Source organism: Pagrus major, chromosome 13 (genome assembly GCF_040436345.1).
Source record: "Pagrus major chromosome 13, Pma_NU_1.0".
NCBI classification, from domain to species: Eukaryota; Metazoa; Chordata; class Actinopteri; order Spariformes; family Sparidae; genus Pagrus; species Pagrus major.
In genome coordinates, this window is record NC_133227.1 from 26,494,328 (window position 1) to 26,508,639 (window position 14,312).

General features: G+C 46.1%; 1 protein-coding gene across 1 annotated transcript in view; it reads left to right on the top strand.

Annotated features, from left to right (window-relative positions):
• The first annotated feature begins 1,017 nt into the window (after positions 1-1,017).
• jade2 (jade family PHD finger 2) overlaps positions 1,018-14,312 on the top strand; it is a 184,861-nt gene continuing 171,566 nt past the window's right edge. The window contains exon 1 of the mRNA XM_073479370.1: positions 1,018-1,174. The gene's annotated coding sequence lies outside the window, so the exon portion shown is untranslated. The remainder of the gene's footprint in view (positions 1,175-14,312) is intronic.

The window sequence follows — 14,312 nt, forward strand, 5'->3', positions numbered from 1 at the left end:
GGAGGAAATAAAATATATTTTTTGAAATGCTAATCTTTTTAATCAACACTCAACGCTCGGTGCCTCCCTGTCAGAGCAGCAGGCAGGTGAAGGTTCAGTCCCCGTCCTCTCCTCTCCGAGGCGCAGTCATCTAGCGTTTCTCAGAGTAGGAAGTGCTGCCTGCGGTAACACTGAATTGAAAGTACGCCATAAATATGGCGCCAAAAGAGTTTTCAAGCTGCTGATAAGAGCTGATTTTTCTCTGGGTTGTGCGTGTGTGTGTGTTTTTTTTAATGTCGGTGGCGGTGGAGGGAGAAAACAGAAGAAGAAGGTTTGCAAAGAAGAAGACCCGCCTGTGCGTTTTTCCTGCGGAGCGGTGCGTGCACGTACACCGGGCAGAGCAGAGGAAGCGAAGGCAAGGCGAGCAAGTGAAGACGAGGAGGACTCGGTGTTTTATTTCTGAAGGAGGGACGTTGCGAAACTGGCTCGCAATCTTTTCTGACTCATCGTTTGGAAATAAAGCATCCTTTTCTCTCTCTCTTTCTTTTTTCTCTCTTTCTTTCACCCCTCCTCCTCCTCCTCCACCTCCTCCTCCTCCCTCCTCTCGCTCCTCCGTCCCCTCCTCCTGTACCGCTGGCACCGGAGAGGAAAACACAGTCGGATTTTGACACCACGTTTGGGGGGCTGCTTTTTTTTTTTTTTTGCAAAATGCGACATGCTTTCCTGTGAGCGGTGTGTTGTGCGCACCTCGCAGCCTGCCACACGGTGAGCGGCGGCGGCGGCGGCGGCAGGACCAGCGGCGGCACCGCGGGGTTTGTTGTTGTTGACTTAGAAAAGGCTGCAACTCCGTCTGGCTGCCACTTTGGGATTTTATTTCGGATTTGGACTCCGGGGCCGGTCTTTGCGGAGCTGACGCGCTGTCAACACGCACCGTGAGGTGGAAAGGGAAGGGAAAGGGGGGACGGGGAAGGGAGGGGAAGGGACAAGTCCTGTCACCCAGCGTGGATCCACAGAGTCGGGGCTTGTTTTAGCAGCGCTGCTCGGGCACCGAGTGGGCAAACTGAACAAGCGCTGTGTAAAAAAAAAACAAAAAAAAACTACATGTGCCTGGCTCCCAATGATCTCCTAATCTCTGGGAATCGCCCGCCGTCCAGGACTGAGGACGTCTCTGCAACGGAAGCTGACTGCGATCAAGGTAAATAATAATACAAATTACAAAATAGCGCTTATGCGCGGATGGAAATGGTGAAATGTAAAAAAAAAAAAAGAAAAAAAAAAAGTGGGAGTGTTGCAGGACATCTGAAGTTGCTGCTGCAAGTGCTACAGCAGAGCTAGGCTAGCCGCAGCTCCTGGGCTGTACGCACTTTTTTGCAGCGGGCTTGTCAGTCACGGTCAGCCTGAGCGGTGCATGTGGGTCAGGGAGCGGGTACGGTGCGTTAATGCGCCGCAGCGAAAGGCAAGACAAACGACCCGGGTTGCCCCCACCCCCCACCCCTCCGTGCACACGCAAGAGAGGTGACATAAACTTGTGCTGCAAACGTAAACGTGAACGCTCCCCCACCACCCCCCCATCATGGGAATCAAAGTGTGCGCGCCGAGCGGGCAGCTGGAGCGCGTCCAAGTGTGGTTACATCTGCGCGTAATTGCATCCAATAGGGTCATTTCATTTTTTTTTTGCGTCGGTGTGGCGAGTTGCAACTTGCAAAAGGAGAGCCGGGACACACGCATGTATGGACACATAGAGGAAAGATGAAGTTCAGGTTGTGTGTGTGTGTGTGTGTGTGTGTGTGTGTGTGTGTGAGATGCAGGTTGCTTCAGTACAGAGAGGAAGGGGGGAGGCGAAGGAGGGAGGGGGGGGAGCAGCGCTGGTTTTTAGGGAGGCTGAGCACGCAACCACACACATACACACATCAAGGAATTAGAGCAACTCCTCTCTGCCTCCTTCACCCTCCTCCTCCTCCTCCTCCTCCACCCGCTGCTGCTGCTCTCTGCTGTGCAGATCTCACTGGCTTTAGATGAGGGGGGAGTGGCTGTTGTTTACCTCCTCAAAGTCAGAGCTCTCTGTCTGTGGAGCTGGTGTGGTGGATGAGTGTGGCTGCTGCATCCTCACCTGAACAACAAGAAGAAGAAGAAGAAGCGAGGACTCGGACATGTGGATGCTGACACGCCGGGAGTCAGATGTGAGCTCATGGGGTTGGATGGAGGGGGGGGCATTTATTATCTCCGGCACCTTTTTTTCTTGGTGATAGCTTGTGAAAGAATATGATGGTGATCGTTAATGAATGTCGCAGTTTATCCAGATTGCTTTTTTAGAAAATCTTGTGATGGCGCACGTGAAGCCGAACTGGCTCCAGCCTTGAATCAATTAAGCCGGGATCCTCTAGGGACTTGTTAAATGTTCCCAGTTGTGACAGCAGCACCCCCCCCACACCACACACACACACACACACACACACACACACACACACTCACACACATACACACACATCATCAACACTGAATTGTGCACACACCAACAACTGTGTGTGCATATTCAAGCACAGATGCACGTACCATGCTTTTTCAAACTCTCAACAAAATTCTTGCACACACACCACACACACATCACACACACACACACACACACACACACGCCTCCTCCTGTTGGAGATGAGTCATGGTGTGTGGGGGCATAACAACTCTCTCTCTATCCCTCTATCCCCCCCCTCTGTCTCTGTCTTTCATATCGTTCCTGATGCAGTGCTATCTTGTTTTCACTCATTCTCTCCCTCTCTCCTCCCCTCCTCCTCCTTCGAGACTCTCCTCTCCTCTCTCGCCTAGAGACAGTGGTTGTTTACAAGGCGAGCGAACAGGGACGAGAGCTGTTTTTTATTTTTTTTTATTTTGCATCCGTTTCCTCTGACAGCCCTCCAGCCGGTCGTCCATGTTTCATCCCTTCATCTCAACCTTTCTGCTTCCCCTTCCCCTCTGTCCCATCCATCCATCCATCCATCCATCCATCCATCCATCCATCACGCCATCACTCCCCTCGTCATCCCCATCGATCATGCTTCTCCCTCTGATCTCTCCCATCATCTGACGTAGGCGCACAGCCGGGAGGGGATGGATGTTTGTGTACATACCAACTCTTCCCTGTGCAGCGTGTCATGTGTAACTGGAGTACGCAGTAAGCCTCACATGTGTACATACGCACACGTGTGTATGGGCGGGGTGGGGGTGGGGGTGGGGGGGGGGTGTAAGCGTAGCGTGTGTGTATTTGTGTCTGCTGCGTTAAGCGCTGAGCCCTGATTGGCTGGGAAAGGGGGTAAGGACCCCCACGTGGTGCGTTGTATCGCATTAGCAGCTACGTAGTGAAGAGGAGGAGGAGGAGGAGGAGGAGGAGGAGGAGGGGTGTTGTTCATGAATGGACCGCTGACGTCACGCTAACTGTACCCTCGATTCCCCCTGCACATATGCACATGCATGCCCCCCCCCCACACACCCATCCGGATATGCACATACATTTTTTACACACAAGGCTCCAGGGCAAATGTGTGTGTGTGTGTGTGAGTCAGAAATATGTGTCAGATAAGAAGGATGGGAACCAACTGAGCTGAAGGACTGTGTGTGTGTGTGTGTGTGTGTGTGTGTGTGTGTGTGTTTGTGCGTGCGTGCGTGTGTGTGTGTGTGTGTGTGTGTGGCTGCCTGCAGGCGGGTTGGCTAGCTGTCATGTCACCGGCTCTCTGCTGCGCTCTGCTCTGCTTACTAACTAACTAACCAGCATGTTGGTCACAGGGGAATTACTGGTAGCTGAGGAGGATTTGTGTGTGTGTGTGTGTGTGTGTGTGTGTGTGTGTGTGTGTGTGTGTGTGTGTGTGTGTTTTCATGCTGTCGTTGGTGTGTAGTGGATCTGAGAATCGCCCAGTTTTGGATTTCCAGTATGATCAGAATCAAACTTTCGGATCCAGTGCATGTTGTCTTCTCTTCTCTTGAAGAACGCAGCAGAATTATGAGGAAATACAACAAACATAAAACATTTTTAGCAGCATTATGTAACTTCTTTACCTTAAAATAACAGCTTTAAAATCATTATGACGGGACGGGGTCTTGTAAAAAGGTGAATGGTCCCATCACTTGTGTCTGCGGGATGGGACTCCAGTGAAGAGGGTCGGACGACGGCGTTACATAACATTGTTATGACGCAATGAGTTTTGTTTGTGGCGTTACAGGCCTGGGATTTGTATTTACGACAGCGGTGTTGCACTCAGAAAACTGCGGGGGGCGCCATATTGCACAAAATGCCAATTTCTACATAATGTTGCTTTTACTAAGTTACAGTAAGTTATGCTGTAATAAAACATGAATTATTATTATTATTATTGTTACAGTTAAGAAATGTTGTAAAAAGCATCCAAGAGTCAAACTTAAAGAGGTAAAGTAAAGATATCGTATGAGTAGTACCTGAGTTAAAGTTTTAAAGTATCTGATATTAAACCTGCTTCAACAAATCATTAGGAAGTAAATGTTGATACCGAGCAGTTGTCGGGGAAAAGGAAGGTTAGCCTTTTTATTTTGGGCTGAATAAACTCAGGTTTCGTCCTGTTGTTGTTGTTATTGTTGTTGTTGTTGTTTGTGACTCTCAGGAAAACAGAAACGATCCTGTTGTCTTTGGGACAGCAGCGCAGCACAGTGACACCACTTGGAAAGACAATGGGGGGGAAAGTTTACTCACTACTTGAGTAAATGTACTTAGTTACACTAAGGAAACATGGATGACACAAATATATAAAAACACCTGTCAGAACGTTCAGGATCAGTTCATGTCGGCAGTTTTCGGTCGTTAAATCACAATAACAGATAAACATCAATATAATCTTGTTCTTGGTTGTGTGTTAATTGGTTGTGGGATTGTTCTGGTTTCCTCACGTGCAGGTTGTGTCTCGTCTTACAGGGTTTAGCAACCGTGTGGTGGATTAAAGGCTGCAGGCGTGTTTGTATGCACTATCCTGTGTATGTTTACTTTCAGTAGGTAACCCTGCTGTGGCCTAGAAGCTCATTAGTGCGTTCTTGAGCGTGTTTGCGTGCATGCTAACCTGCTGTTCAGTGGGCAGGAGATGACGTCAGACTCCTGTTTTCATGCTTTCTTTCTCTTTTTTTCCCGCTCTGCCACTGTGACTCAGCCTCGTTAGTAATAAGGATAATTGCAAAGTCTGCACACCTGCACACATCAGTGGTGAGCAGAAGATGTGGTGCACATATTACACAGAGGGATTTTGCAGGAGTAATTTGCAGCAGGAATGCACTTCAGAAGTCTTCATCCCTGCAAAAATAAAAACCCTCGCTGACTGAATAAGAGCAGTGAACGTTCTGGTGCAGCAGATGGTTTTGTCAGATAAAATGAATGATCCATTTTTAGTCACTGTGAAGTCGATGTTGTTACCACAAACGTTGACAGTGATATCATCACGGCACAGCTCGCCATTCTCTCGTTTCCTTATACTTATTTCATCTGTTTGTTTTTCATTTCCCCTCAGTCGTATAAAGATCTATGATATAACATAAATGTGTTGTGTCCTACAGTAGGAGTTATCCATCCTACAGTGTGAGGATTTTAGGGTTTTCAGATGTTGGTCAAACAAAACAAGGATCTCAGAGTATCTTTATCCACAGTTAGTTTTGGTATTTTAAGTTTTGTTGCTTAAGACGTAAACAGCCGCCGTAGAGGGACTGTCTATGTTGACAATCCGTCTTCACTTTCCACCATTTCTAACATCGTCCACACTTAAGTTGTTCGTGCTTAATGTAACCGATCAGATTCGTCTTTAAGGACCGTGTTAGTTTGTGCAAATTGTGCTTAATTGACATCTCCCTGGCTCTCCTGCTAGCTTTAGCCAAGTGTTGCATGTGTTGCTGCAAATGTTTTACTCATTTATTACCACTGTTTTAAATGAATGCTCTGTATTTTTGCTACCTCCGGTCTGCAGGATTATTTTCTGACAGCGTTGAATTAGACATCACGTTTATTTTTAACTTCCTTGAGTGATTAGACGACTGCACGGCAAACCACAGGGTTTACTTGCATTAACCTTGGGCCCTGACAGGTATGGAGAACCAGTATGTCTAGTTAAAGTCCACAGTGATTAACTGCACGGTAAGAAGTCAAGACTGGCATTGGCGTTTTTTTCATCGGGCATCTTCTCCGACCTCAGACGTTTATCTGTGAATAATCTGCTGTCAGAAATGTTTATGTTTGTGTTCCAGCTGCATTTATTATCATCCAGTAGTTACTTTCTCCTTTTATCATCCTAAACGTCTGACTGTGCTCTCTCTGTCTGCCAGCTACCTCCTACTCTTATTTAGTAAAATAAATTAAAAAAAGCTCTGTAAGCGCAGTGATTGACAGGCTGACAGATGCTGCCTGAGCGCCTGATGGGAAGACTTTCAGGAGTTGCTGTGTGTATGTTTGGTGGGTAAACAACAGACAGAAACAGTATGTCAGACCTTCCTTCTTTTTCCTGTTTGAACACCCGGTGATCCAAGATGGAAATAAGCTGCGTCATCCCTCGGAAGATTTCATTTGCGCTTAATATATATTTAAAACCCCATCAGATATATCAAAATGAATAAAAGAAGCAAGGAGAGCAGAGGTGCAGAGGGGAACGCGCTTACATCATTTTTACTTTTCACGTCTGGTAAATTGCTCTTCGGCCGAGTTTTGAGACCGCAGAGACAAAGTTTGCGGATGGATAATAAGTAAAGGATAAAGGGGGGACAGCTGAAGAGAGGGATAGAGGGTGACGGAGAAAGAAGACAAATGAGAAGACGGGGGAAGGTGAAGCCAGCAGGGACAGAAGGTACAGGAGAGGAGGAGATGTAGGGAGTGCAGGATGAAAGACGACAGGAGGACAGGAGGGATGGAGGAGGTGGAGGAGGAGGAGTGCAGGTAGATAAACAGGGAGGTGGTCGTCAGGGTCACTGGGAGTGAAGGGCACAGTGTTCATCCTCAGTCTCTGTCCTTTTCATCCCCGCTTCACTCCCTTCCAGGAGCTAATGAACTCCTGATGGCAGTGGAGCGATGGATCAATCCTCCATATCTCCCTGTGTTTCTTTTCTCCCTCCCCTCCCACCTGTCCTCCCCCTTTTTGCACTCTCTCCTCCTGGCTTTTTTGGCAGGACCCCAGGGCTCGCTGGCTCCGACCCACCTCCTTCATTGTTTGTCAGCAGATTTCAGTAGACGAAGAGGGAGGCTTAGTTAGAAAATTATTTGGACCTCAGCCTCTTCTCCCTTCTTTTTTTTTTCTTTTCTTTCTCTTTATTCATTTCTTCTCTCTCTCTCTCTCGCCTCTTTTCTTGTTTTCTGCTCCCTCATTCCCGCTCCCATGATGCAGCGGCAGCAGCCGGAGCAGTGGCAGCATCAATAAATATTGTGTTAATGTTCTGGTGGCTGGAGCCAGCAAGGTGATAAAGGAAATCTATTTGATTTCTGTGGCTCGTTTGTTTGGCCTGACGCCTCTTCGCTTGGTGTGCACATGTGTGTGTGCATATTGTGTACCAGTATACAGTATATGTGTGTGTATATAGCTTAGTACACAAAGTTTCTTTCTTTAATTTCCTCTCCCTGACACCAGCTCACTGCCTTCACACCTTCACTTCTTCACACTTTAAGTTCCTGAAGTTGCTGATATCCTTATTCTTTATGCTCAGCAGTTAAAAGTACTCCAGATATTGAGTCAGCGGCTGTAAAATAATGATCCTATTATTTTTTGTTATTAAACTTGTTTGTATGACCTGCATTTATACTTGTTACACACCGACTCTGGAGTTGCAGCGGTATGAGATTTCTTTTTTTTTATATAGAGCGAACAACGGCATCCGCGATAGATTAACTAGTGGACAATCTATACCGCTGTGAACCAGTTTCTCCAGCTGCTCCTTCATCTTTGAACAGCTTCCGTCTTTAAAGCAATGCTGGTGTTACACCGTGTTTGGTGAGTCCTCCGAGGTCATGTTTTCTCCCACGTCCGTTTGTTTGTTGGTTGGTTTGTCAGCAGGTTTACACGAAACTTGGCCCAGATTAGACCCCGTTAACTTTTGGTGTGGATGTGGATAAGGGGGGCTGATCCGTGGGATTTATTCACTTTTTTCTTTCACATTGTGAGAAAAGGTGTTTTTCAACATCAAGGAATAATGTATGGATCTTGATGGAGGCTAATTCAGGAGGCTGGTATCTATGAGTGAGTCCGATTTGATGCGGATCTCAGATCTGGTGATCTTAAATTATGTTTAAGCAGTTATGGCTGGTTTTTACAGTGATACGGGGCTACTGAGTTTGATATTAGAAGGCTTGATTAAATTAGATGGGTCTGTTGGGGTTTGGCGGAGGTATGCGCTCTACTGAGTGCCATTCTAGTTGACAAGTATCATTACATTGTAATTACAGAGAGTAAAGTACAGAATAAAGCTACTGTTGGGTGATTTCCAGGTACTGGTACCAGTCCAAAGGTGAATGGTGCCCAAGTTTATCACAGCATTATTAGATCTTGGTACCAGCATGCTCATGGGTTCACTGACACTGATGAGATTTACTCCTTCGGTAATTTAAAAACTTGGTGCCGAAAGACATTTTTTTGATACTCTACTTTTCGGTTTGCTGCCATGAAAATATCAAAGTTTGGTAACCAGCCCCTAAAAGTACCTGCAGGGATAAACTCAAACGAACAAGATGTTTCATTTGGAAATAATCTCTGACATCTTTCAGTTTCCCTTCAGGACCGAGCTAGGTTCTTAGCGTCATTAGCATTCCTCATTTAGGCTTAAACCACGCTACAGCTAGCAGGGAGAATTTAATCTTTGTTACTGTGTTATTTTACACTTCACTTAGTGTAGCTTTGGTCCCCCCTGAGAGTAATAGCACAAAACTAATTCACTTTATGGAGACAACAGTCGTCTCTATTTGACATAAGGAACGAGCTTTTCTTCCATCCAGGGACTCCCCATGGAGTGTTCAGTGGGGGGGGGGGATCACAGGAGAGAGGGCTGATGGGAATGGTGATGGTGATATCGGCATCAGAGAGTGACTCATGACTGCTCTTAAGTGGCTCTGAGCCTTCCAGTCAGTCAGGAGATGTTGGTGTGTATGTGTGTTATCGAGTGAGGTCGTGAGCACAACATTAGAGTTGCAGGCAGAGAAGATAAGCACGGCTGTACGCTGCGGTTTCAATCTGTGAGCTTCATCTGTGAGGTTTCTGCACCTCAAGTTAGGAAATAGTGTCCAGCAGTGATCAGCTTTCTGTCAAGATATTGAATTCTTGTTTCTAAAATAAGCTAAAATCAGGATGATTTTGTGCAAAGCAATGATTACCTTCATTATTGATTCATCTGAAGATCAGTTTTTTGATTGATTGATTGATTGTTTCTCAGTTAGGGTCTGAAATTAACACCCGGCTACATGAGAGCCAAGGTAGCATATTTTTAAATTTAACATGCTAACAATGAGAATGCTAGCATGCTGATGTTATCTAGGTATTATGCTTACCCTGTTCTCCATGTTGGTTTCGTGTGTTAGCATGCTAATATTTGCAAATTAGCCCTAACCACAAGGTACAGCTGAGGCTTATTATATAGCAAGTACTGGGAAAGTTAACATTTTAAACCTGTTGATGGCACGAGATGAAAAGTCAGAGGATCACCAGCCATAGATCTGAGTCTGAGTCTGCCAGATAGTTGCTGAAATATATCAGTCGGGATCAATGTGGTTGATCGACAGACCGCCAGACTTAAGTTGCCGTCCATAGAGCCAACCAGCCAAGGGCTAAACAGAGAAAAGCAGCAGCACGCAGCAATGATAGATCCCAGACATGATCAATCAATCATCGAAATAGACACAGTAACAAATTTAAGGCTTAACGTCGCACCACAGCTGAATCGATGTAAAAATACACCTCTACGATCGTCATAAACTGCAGCAGAGAATAGTTTCCACTTGTCACTTTGCCGTATGAAGATGCCATAGATAACACCATGCTTGTCTGGATTATTAGCATTTTAGTGTCAGACAAATCGCTGATGGGAAATCATCTTGGCACACCGCAAGTGACACGTCTAAATAAGAGAACTGTATACAAAGCGTGTCCCCGAACAGCAGTGCTTCATCGAGACAACGCAACGCAAGAAAAACCTCTGAAAAATGACAGGATGAAGGATGGATTTCTGCTCATTTTGTCGAGCTGTAGAAACGTGTGTGTGTGTAGCTTTCATGTCTGACTGTGTGAGTAGGTTGCAGTCTCTTCTTTTTTTTTTTGCACACCTGTTAGCATGGCCCTGATGAGGATGTTTGATGTGTGCGATGTGTGTCGAACGTGTTTTTTTTTTTACAGTGTGCTTGTGTGTGCACGTCTGTGTTTGTGTGTGCACGTCTGCGTGTGTGTGCACGTGCGTTTGATGTTGAGGTATATTCAGGATCCCCGACATCACACATTTATAGACACACGCGAATTCCAAGACGCGCACACACCCTGACATTTTCTTTCTTTGAGCTCATTCATAACAGTTGCCCTATTTCCCCATCACTGCTCTCCCTCTCTCTCTCTCGTCTCTCTTCCTCTGTCTCTCTCTCACTCTCTGTTCTCTTTCTTGCTGTTTTCTCTCACTCGTCTCTCAACCTGACTTTATAAACCTTTGTGAGTCTTTGTCTTTGGTGCTCTTTCTCTCTCTTTACCTGTCAAACTCTGTCGGTGTGAACCTCTCTCTCTCTTTTTTTTGTTTCGTTGCCTACCTTTCTCTCTAGCGGCTCCGTCCAAAAATAGCTCTGCATATGTGTGTGTGTCTTTGTGTGTCTGTGTGTGTGTATGTGTGTGGGAGATGGGTTGAGGAGGAGACTGAAGGAAAGAGAGTGAAAATAGACTTGGATGTGTGTGTGTGTGTGTGCGTGTGTGTGTGTTGCAGTCTTCCCTGCATGCCTTCTAGCTGTTGCTGTCTTGCTTGTGCACAGGCAAGAAGTGCTCAACACACACACACACACACACACACACAGACACACACGGACACACACACTCTTCTGTCCATCCTCTCTCAGCCTCGCCTGTTATTTATTCCCCATGAAGAAGAGGACATATTTAGTGTCAGTGAGATGAGAACAAGCAGGGAGGGAAGGGTGACGGGTGAGTAAGGGAGTGAGGCGAAGGGTGATTGAGGGAGAGGTGCAGAGAAAATGATGGACGGGTGACTGGAGGATGTAGAGAGTAACATGGTGCAAGAGTTTTTGTCACATTATCAACAGAGTGTGAAGAAACAACAGTGTTGATGAAAGTTAGCATGCTAACCAGCTAGCCCCAGCCTGTCCTGTCTCCTAATACCACTTTGTACCTCAGGAGGTGACACTGACATCCCCCGCAAACACAATCAACTCACAAAATGTCAAGAAAGGAAATATTTTCACACCTATTTGTCTTACTTTCATACGCCATCTGTTCACGTTCCAGACGAGCTCAATTGCCTCGTTGACTCGTCTTAAACGCACTTCATCCAAACTTTAAATTAACCCCAAATTAAACTCACCAGAACAGTCGTGGTTACCAGTGGTTTGGTCGAAGTAAATCCTCAATTCACTGAGTACGATATGAAGATATTCCAGCTCTGCGCGCCGTTTTCACGCGATGCTGATGCCTGACTGTGTCTTGTTCCTCTGCCGCCTCGTGTCTCTCCTGTTCCCCGCCTTATCCTTTGAGTCACAGCTCGGGTCAGAGCCGCTGTGAGTCACCTCCGTACTGTACCCACGTGTTCAGACTGGCATCTGTTTGGCTCAGAGGCTGCGGTCAGTCTCAGCCTGTTGCCCGGTGCCCGAGGTTGAGGTGCAGACGAACTCCTATCGGCTAATAGTGCCACTAAATCTCCACGGCTAACTTAGCTACCAGCTAACGGCAGCTTGTCGATCAAGCCAAAGGCAGTAAGGAAGTCCAGTTTTGGAGCTGCAGTAACGAATGACACCTTTTCAGATATTGTGATGGAAAGAGATGATAAGGGAGGCAGTGGGAGGTTGAAGGTGATGGGAAAACAGCAAGACAGAAAGAGGAAGAAGAGAAGAAAGTGCTGAAGGGCGAGCAGCTCTGCATATCCTGGTTCGGTTGTTGCCAAAAGCTTTTAAGACCTTTTATTTTTTGTGGCTTTTTGTTCCCCAGGCAGGCTGATTTTACTCTGTCCAATCAACACACACAGACAGACTCACAATAGGATCATAGTAGAAGAAAGATACACACACTGGTACACAAATAAATGCACACTGACACACACACACACACGGATGCAGCGCTGCCTCTGAGAGATGCCTTGTTATGAAGCAATTTATATGCAAGGATTCTTTATCAAACTGACTGACCTCTGGCTCCTCAAGGAGCTCCGAGCAGCGGCCAGTTGTGTGTGTCCGTATGTTAGTGTGCGTGTGTGTGTGTGTGTGTGTGTGTGTGTGTGTGTGTGTGTGCTGCTTGGCTTCACTTCCACACATTGTTGTTGTTGATGCTTTTGTCAGTTAAGTGTGTTTTTAGTGTGCGAGCACGGCGCAGCTTCATCATCAGCGCCGTTGATTTCCATTTTAAATGCTTGTTGTGCTTTTGTCATTAAAAACAAATATGTTATCTCTGTGTGTGTGTGTGTGTGTGTGTGTGTCCAGATGTTCAAGCATTCACTTAATGTCCTGACAGCCAGACTGCTTACTCATCTCAAGAGAGTACTCTACAGTGTGTGTGTGTGTGTGTGTGTGTGTGTGTGTGTGTGTGTGTGTGTGTTTTGCCCGCTAGGCCCTCTGCAGCTACAGTCTCTTAATAATAGATCACCATCATGGCAACTGTTGTAGTGTGCTGCTGACCTTAAGTGCTGCAAAGTGCTGAAAAAAGACACCGAGCCACATCGCCGTTTTCTGCTGAGGTAACTGCACAGTCATCTGCACGGGGCTGACTGTGGCAGAGGAGAGACGGACAGACAGACAGACAGACAGACAGAGAGACAGACAGCCGAGCAGAGGGGTGACATACTTGCAGACAGACAAACAGATGGCAGGCAAATGGGTAGATGGGCAGGAAGGCAAAGAGTCAAGCAGTCAGACAGACAGAAGGACAGATGGCAAGCTTACAGGCAGACAGACGGACGGACAGAATGACAAATGGGACGCAGCCAGTCGGACGGATTTGGAAGCTTTTTGGAGACGGATGGGAAGCGGGACAAAATGTCCAGCAAAATTGTCTTTCACATTCAGATTTAAACAGTTTGTGAAACTGGAGGGTCTTTTTGTTATGTGTGGACGAACGTCTGTTTCATCACACTCGAGCGCTAATCGAGAAAAACAGGCACGGTTCTAATCTGCCGCTTAAAACCACCAGCTGATTAATAGATTAGTTAATCAGCAGGCAATTAATTGCTAACAATTTTGATAATAGGTAAAGTGGTTTATAAAAGCTAAATGTCCAAACATTTGCTGGTTCTATAATATGAACATTTGCCGCCTGCTTTTTAATACCCTCGTCCATACTTTATGGTTTCTGGACTGTTAGACATTTTAAAGATCAGACGATGAATAGGTGGGTTGGAAAAGATAATGAAGAAACTAATCAACAAGAAAAAAATCATTGTTTCTTGCAGCCTCTTGTTGTCTGGTCGGGCTTTACTGGGAAGCATCGTCTCATCATTAGTGACTTTCTCATCGGCAGCATCAGGGTTTGTTTGGCGTAACTAACAACGGACGTGACAAAATGAACGGGAAACCTACACAATTCACACAAAAGATACGATCTGACTGAAGCGTAATACTTTTGAACACGTTTACTCGCCATACGTCAACCGCATGCTGCTGTCAAGATGTTCGAAAATCAAACAACGCTCCTCACAACGCCTTCGTTTGCATTTTCATCTGCAGAGACATCTGCTCGCTTGGTGATGACACTGATGAAGTTTCAGTGGCTGCGCTAATAAAGCTCAAGTGATAAACCCTTTCTCATTTCTGTTTGTATCAGCTTCCTCATCTACGTGTTTTTAAAATCGAATTATTCAAAATTGGTGTGAAACTCGCAGCTTCCAGGCTCTGAAACTTTTCTACACGTCCACACCGTCTCAGTGGTTAAGTGTGTGACGCCTGTGCTCGAGTACAATGGGTGGAAGTGAAGGGAAACACCTGAATGAAAAGGTCACCGGTCCATCACACCATTTTAGAAACTTCAGTCATGTGTCATGTCAAGGAAATGAACCCTGGCCTTTCTTTTTAGATCTTAGATTTTAAGTAGCTCAAACGACGGGATTGTTTTTACTTTTTTGTCCTCTTGGTTTATTCAGATTCTCAGTGGCTAGTTATGTGCAGTGCAAGGCAACAC